This window comes from Triticum dicoccoides, chromosome 6A (assembly GCF_002162155.2).
Source record: "Triticum dicoccoides isolate Atlit2015 ecotype Zavitan chromosome 6A, WEW_v2.0, whole genome shotgun sequence".
Classification (NCBI taxonomy): Eukaryota; Viridiplantae; Streptophyta; class Magnoliopsida; order Poales; family Poaceae; genus Triticum; species Triticum dicoccoides.
Window position 1 is genome coordinate 121,407,879 of NC_041390.1, and position 7,010 is coordinate 121,414,888.

Sequence of the window (7,010 nt, forward strand, 5' to 3'; positions counted from 1 at the left end):
TTGCTGGATCAAGAAGGCGGCGGACGTCACCGAGCTGAACGTGTGCAGAACGCGGATGTGTCGTACGTTTGGTACTTGATCGGTTGGAGCGCGAAGAAGTTCGACTACATCAACCGCGTTGTTAAACGCTTCCGCTTACGGTCTACGAGGGTACGTAGACACACTCTCCCCCTTCATTGCTATGCATTTCCATGAATAGATCTTGTGTGTGCGTAGAATTTTTTTTGTTTTCCATGCAACGTTTACCAACATTAGGAATGAAGGGAGTAATTTTTTGTGTAAAGGGAATAATGTTGCCAGTTGTTTGATCATTTTGTATGAATCATATCAAGGTGGGCGCATCTTAATATTCCTCTAGACAGAAACAAGTTATATGGCTGCCCTCTTCAGGGTTGGCTTAACGTTCTTTGGGCCCCCAATTTCTTTGATGAGCTTCGGTTGCTCTCTTCTGGGCTCCAGGGGCGGTCCAGACGGTTGTTTTGGGTGGGCCTTGGCTCCATGTGTTGGTCGCTCTAGACTACACGAAATAAATTCATCATTAAGGGTGTTTTCCCTAACAAACTTGCTGACATTTTGTTTTAAATGTCTATTTGCAGCAGTGGAAATTATGGACTAAACTTGATGATCAGGATTCCCTGGAGACTTATTGCTAAAGTTTGGTCGTCTGCCAACTCTTTGCTACCTCCAGCGGATGGTGTCCATGGTTAAACCATGGGGTTTTTCTTCTGTAGTAGGTTATTGTCATGCGCGCCTTCCGTATGTCTTTATGCTGCCCTACATGCTGTGAATTTTGTGGCATGTTGGCTGGTATTTTATTTTGTGGCTGTCTTGGATGTTGTTCGGTTGGTCTGGTTGTGTTGTCCTGTTACTTTTTCTTATGGCTTTATTTATAAAATCGGGCTCCTGTCTTTTTTTAAAAAAACAAGTTATACGGTTGCTCACGCTTTTTACCCAACAACGAGAAACTTAAAAATTAACCACTAATATAAATTAAAACAATGTACTACCTTCGCCGTAGTATATTAGTCTCATCATATTTTGGGTCATATTTTGACCATGACTTACTGATAAATATAAGTTTTTTCTGTGAAAAGGATCAGAACTATTATAAAGATTCACCGCAAGTACAAAAACTCTCAAACATAATAAAAATTACATTGAGGTCCATGGACCATTGAACGGCCATTGCCGCTGCCAGGACGAGCTGCCGACGTGCCGTTGTCGCCGCTACCATACTGGAACCGGCCTAACTTTGTCTATGACGGTTAGGAAGTCTTTGTGCATATGTCCCTATGGACCAGCACTCTAGAGCTGCAGTCGTCGTCGTTGAATCCTTGAATCGATCTGAAGAACCCGACACCAAATATTCGTTGCGTATGCACGACGAGAAACCCTAAGCTCGTCGCCCCGAGGTGCTGGCAGGAATCTATGTTGGAGATCCGTTTAATCAGTACCAACAGACGAACTTGAGGAGGATCGAAGATCGAAAGACTGGCTCGAAGAAGAAGCGTCGCCATTCGTCCAAACGCCGCCCCTGCAAGGACTAAAACCCTACATGTCCACTAACCGGATCCCGGGCACCAGAAATCCCCTCCCCGCCACCGGCCGCCGGAGCGGCAGGCGAGGGGAAGGCGAATCCACAGGCTCGTGGGTGGAGATTGAGGGGAGGAAGGCATTCCCTAATCGCTTTGCGAGAAGGGAAAGAAAAACTCTCAATCTATTCCCTAATAAATATGAGTTTAGTAGCAAAAATAATATCATTAAAAACCATATTCAAATACGAATCCAACATTATTTTTTTCACACGCATTACACTTTGCTAGTCAAATACATATGTCATCAAATTTTGGCACAAAATACAAAGAAGACTAATAAACTCCGACGAAGGTAGTACTCCATATGTATCTTTCCCTCTTTCCCTACTAATAAAGCAGTTAATGCTTCTGGTCGTCGTCATCGTGGCCGTTTTGCAAACAAGCTCATAAGTTTACATGAAATCAACCCGCAGTCCTATTTTAAGTTTAGAAAACGTTTCATTTTTACATTAAACCCCCTATCCTCCACCGGCAGCTTATCCATTCCCGTTCTCCACCACCGGGCGTACGCGCCGTCCAAGCCCAGGAATAGAACGAGGCGTCGCGGCAGGGGTTGACTGCGGCCCACGTGAGCGAGGCGAGGGGCGGCCGAGACGGTCGATAGTGGCGCTGTCGTCGTTGTCCGCGAGGTAGAGGGTCGCGACGCCGGTCGCAGGGAGGACGGGGGCACCGGCGGCTGGTGAACTCGGAGGCTGCGGCTGTGCGACGACGTCCGTGGTGGTGGCGACAGCTACGACGACGCGACCACGATGCAGCAGGGGATGGAGGCTTCCTCGCCTGGGCTCGGGCGCGTCAGCACGGCGTCGGGCCGTTGCCGGTGGCGTCGAGGCCGGCGCACGCACGGACAGGGCGCCCAAGGGTGAGCCGCCGCGACGTGTGGGCGGGCTGAGCCGGGCGTTCAACCACGATGCGGCGGGGATGAAAGCCGCCTTGCCGGGGCTTGCGGGGCAGCACGGCGTCGGGCCGTTGAGCAGATCTTCTCCATCCACGAGTCCAACTTCCTGTTTGGCGCGCAGGCGCTGGAGCCGGCAGGGGCGTGCTCTGCGGGGCACGCTCGCCGCGGCCGTGCTGGTCAGGCTCGAGCGCTGACTGCGGGAGCTGTCCGGGAACCCCGAGGCCCGCGTAGTGGACTACTTCAAGCAGGGTCCGGCGCCGGATGGTTCCTGGCGGCTGCGTTGTTCGCGCGCCGGATGCCGACGGAGGCGGCGTGCGACGTCGTGGCCAAGAACCGCAAGGTGTTCTCCGGGCGCCACGGCCGCGGTGGGTTCTTCTCCGGGGCCGATGCAGGTGATTTTCCTAATGGTGCTGCTGACGCTGAAAACCCAACCCCTGAAGCACTAGAACTAGAAGTGCCCTCTCTATGGCGCATCACTCATTGATTCCAGATGGGCAACATTCTGCTTCGCAATCAAAGAGCATAGTTTTTGCCTGCTATCATTGCTTACATATGAGAGTAGAGATAATTAATTGTGCTCCTGACTTGCTTTTCTAACCTAAGTGTTCCTAGGATTGCCTTGTTTAATTGCATCTGAATATTAGCTGCCTGATAAGGGTAGAGATAAATGCCTTTTCCTCTTATATTTATCTTTATGTCGGTGGCGCTCTTGTTTAATTTCTCAACGGTTTTTGCCGCTGCCGGTTGTTGGATTCATCAGACACATTGCCTTTTAGACTTGGCAGTGGATTTGGGATTATTGATGGCCTAGCCACTGAACAGCGAATGACGGAGTCAGATGTGGCTTGAAGCGCAAATGCTTCACCGAACTTAATAAAACTCATACCTGCACATGGAGCAGTCCTGAATGGTTCACCATTCAAGACACCACAAAACTTTAGAAGTATCCAGACTTGCTAAACTTTTTATTCATTAACAGTGAGAGAAAGATGTCTTGACAATTTGTCCGCTGGAAAATCTTATTTGCTATTTGTTTCATGTAGGTTTTGTAATTGCTTGAAGTTGTCCAGTTCAGATGTCCATACACTTCAATGAAATACCCTCAGCTGCTTTCCAATCTGAGAGTTGAATCGAAGGTGTGCATTTGAACCCGTGAAATTATTATTTTGTTTTTTCGTATCTCATCAGTTTTTTGATTCTTAGATTGAAGAGATCCTACGGAATTCTACAACATCTGAATTTGGTAGTGTATATTATTTTTCGGAGAGAGGTGATTGAATGATTGATCTTGATGTGTTCCATCAAAAGCTTATCTAGGTTGCTTGTTCAGTCTTGTTCATATTGGGTTTGAGATTATTATGTTCTTCAAGTTGCTTCTCTTGATGTTTAGATGTCTCAAGAACTGCGCACACAATTGAGCGAGTCTGAGAAAGGAGAGCTAAAAGAATCGTTCCATCATATGCTGAAATGGGCCTGGAGATATAATAAATATCTTGAAGAACAGGCAGCCCAGCTTCACATGTTAACTAGCTGGTCGAAAACTGTTGAAGTGAGTTGTGTGTGTGCATGACCACTTAATCTTTTCTGTTGGGAATTTCATATTGTAACCCGCTTATTGTTAATTTCAGGTAGATGTATCAAGAAGTAATAATTTTAAGACATTGAAGTTCAGAACCTCTATTGAAACTCTTTCGTAGTATTATATGAACTTCTGTATTTGAACTCTTTCATAGACGTTTATACTGAGGTTGCTCTTCTATAGACATTTATAGAGGTTGCTCTTTTATAGACATTTCGAAGCAAGCCGCTAAGCCCAAGTCTCGAATCAGGATTGTCGTTGTTCGTCAGTCCCAAGTATTTGAATTCTTCCGTATCTCTGCTCTTGATTACATATGGTGCGAGATTCTAATTTCTTGGACTATAGTGCAGCTAGGAGATTGTGGCGGCAGCGGTGGGTTTTGGGTCGGTGAGCTGCAGGGATTTGCTGGACGCACGCCATCACATGTCGAGCCACACATAGTGACCGATGGTGGCGGATTAGAGTTGGAATTCAAGAGGTTTGTGTGGTTTCAGTTATCCGATGATTGGGCGAGAGCGGAGCAACAGAGGCCGGCCAAGAACATGACCAGGGATAACACATCTTGCTTGATTTCCCGAGCGACCCAAGGTTGGTTGCATCCTGCATGACCTCATATTGTTCATGAGAGTTTTGTGATGTTCTTTTTTTAGAGAAGTTTTGTGATCTTAATTCATGAGACATTTGACGTGATACTATGTGGCTGTAAACGTAATCTGCAATTCAGAGCAAACAGAGTGAACAAACCAAGGACATGCAGGTTAGTCCGTTAGTGTCTTACTTTTCTTTTTGTAATTCTATCGTACTGTATAGTTAGTACAAAATCATCAAATATTCAGGATATGTTTATAATTTTGTGAAACTGAAATGTGCAACATGTTCAGTGGACTGGTGAATTATAATTTTGTGAAACTGAAATGTGTTACTGAAACCTGACTGGTGATGAACTAACCGATTCACACAAAGGCTTGCTGATAACAACTTGAGTTGGCCGAGTCTCGCCGAGTTGAGCGTGGAGTAGAAGGTGTCGAGTGAACTTGAGTCAGTGTCATTCGCTGTAATGATCGCCCGGGCGGCCGTGTAGCTGTCTTAGATGGAGTCCAGGGGGAAAGACCAAGAGGAGGTGCGATAAGATTGAGCTTTCCAGAATTTTGGGGAGGTGGCGCTTGTCGCACTGCAAAACTTTTATTTGTATATGTTGCATGCTACTACCTCCTAATCAATATGTCATTGAAATGAAGTAGATGCAGCTCTTCATAGATATTGTCACATGTTCTGGTTTGCAGGTTAAATATTTGATGCCCTCATTTTGGTAATGAGAGCAATGCAATATTCTGAAGGTCACACATGTGAGGGAAACTGGCATGTGTCTATCTCTCAGGCTGGAAACTGCAATTTGTGTTCTGAGCTACGAGCTCCAAATAAATTAGTTTTCTCTGTTCTTCAAGTTGTTATCTTATTTCAGGATTGGCATCACTAATAATGCGGAGGGGTTTTTCCATTCAATAAAATATTAAATTCCAAATTCGTTGCCAGTTTCTATAAGTATTGTACTATTTTGTTAGATTGTTGTTTGCCATTTATATTAATTGCCATTCTTACCCACTTCCTCTGATTGTAGCTCTTTGTGTGAATCGGTTAGTTCATCACCAGTCAGGTTTTTTAAAATTTCAGGCAAGTAAATTGATATGCAATGTACAATCAATTGATGAATTGATAATTTGGTGTAGCATGGAGATCGATCTCATTGGTACATATATTCTTCAGTTGGAATAAGGCAATCTGTATGTTGTCTATAATCTCACACTTGAGTTTTGAGCACTGTTCTCACCTTCTTTACTTGATAAAAAAAATTATTATTCAACTTTGTTCTCTCATGATCACATCGCAAGTTGTATGGATATACTTTAATAATACATTGCCCCAAAAGGTAATTGGCTTTGACGTTCATTCCAGAAGTTAACTCTTTCACCTCATTTTCTTCAAAGGTTGAATTTTCCCTGTATGAAATATATATAAGATAAATAATATGCATTTTGATCGTTCTTAATTTGAATATGCATTTGTGGCCATGTATCCTTGCAAGTAAGTGATGTGGATCTATGTGCAAGGAGGATAGGGGCATACAATTTTTTTCTCCCGTTGCAACGCACGGGCATGTTTCCTAGTAAATAATTAAATATGGATCCAAAATATTGGCGATAGAAGTAAAAAAAGCTTGACAATCGTACGTTAGCCTTAAATGTGGTGTCCGTGCACATGCTACAATGACCTCACGGCACATATGCATGCTATTCATGTTGTCTTGCTTTAAAATGAGTTGCTGGTGGAAGGTGAGCATGCATGACTTTGGGATTTGAAGAACACTAACTAGGCACATGGAGCTTTTAAGTTGGAGCTAGCTACCAACCGGGCCACAACACTTGGTCCGCGTTATTACAGCGGAGAAAAGTTGAAGAGGCAAACCAGATCCGAACGTCTTGCAGACTTGCAGTACTCTTTCTGTTCAAGTATATATATATTTTATTTTATTTTTGAAATTGTTCAAGTATATACTGTATTTGGATGGAGTACAACAACCACTTTTTTTTGTTTGATTTGATTTGATGATCCTAAATCTGATCAACCAAATTAGGTAGTCCACAAATGCGTTGTGTCCATTAAGTTGTTGTCTCAAATTGCAGGCAGTACCTTTGCACGTGCCACTTTGATTAAATTGACCGGCTCTTCGATAACTTTGCGTCTGAAAAATGAAAAAAAAAAGATGAAAGAAAGATGGAACATAGGACTGCTTTTTTTTACAAGGGCGACTAATATAGCGTAATTATCTGGTCTCATGGATGTGCCGCCATCCATTCCATTGTTCGGTATCCCCTTTCCATCAGACCCACAAAGCTAATGAGGGCGAGGAGGCATGTCTCTCTTCATGATTAAGAAAATTTTG

The 7,010-nt window shown here is 44.2% G+C and overlaps 1 long non-coding RNA gene across 6 annotated transcripts; it reads left to right on the forward strand.

Annotated features, from left to right (window-relative positions):
• The first annotated feature begins 2,111 nt into the window (after window positions 1-2,111).
• LOC119315830 lies at window positions 2,112-5,306 on the forward strand. Of its 6 annotated transcripts, XR_005152792.1 has the most exons (4): window positions 2,112-2,882; window positions 3,534-3,626; window positions 3,694-3,760; window positions 3,881-5,306. It is a non-coding gene; the product is annotated as an uncharacterized LOC119315830 (long non-coding RNA). The 6 variants fall into 6 exon arrangements; XR_005152789.1 differs by having other exon boundaries at window positions 3,534-4,039; window positions 4,119-5,306; XR_005152791.1 differs by having other exon boundaries at window positions 3,534-3,760.
• The last annotated feature ends 1,704 nt before the right edge of the window (window positions 5,307-7,010 follow it).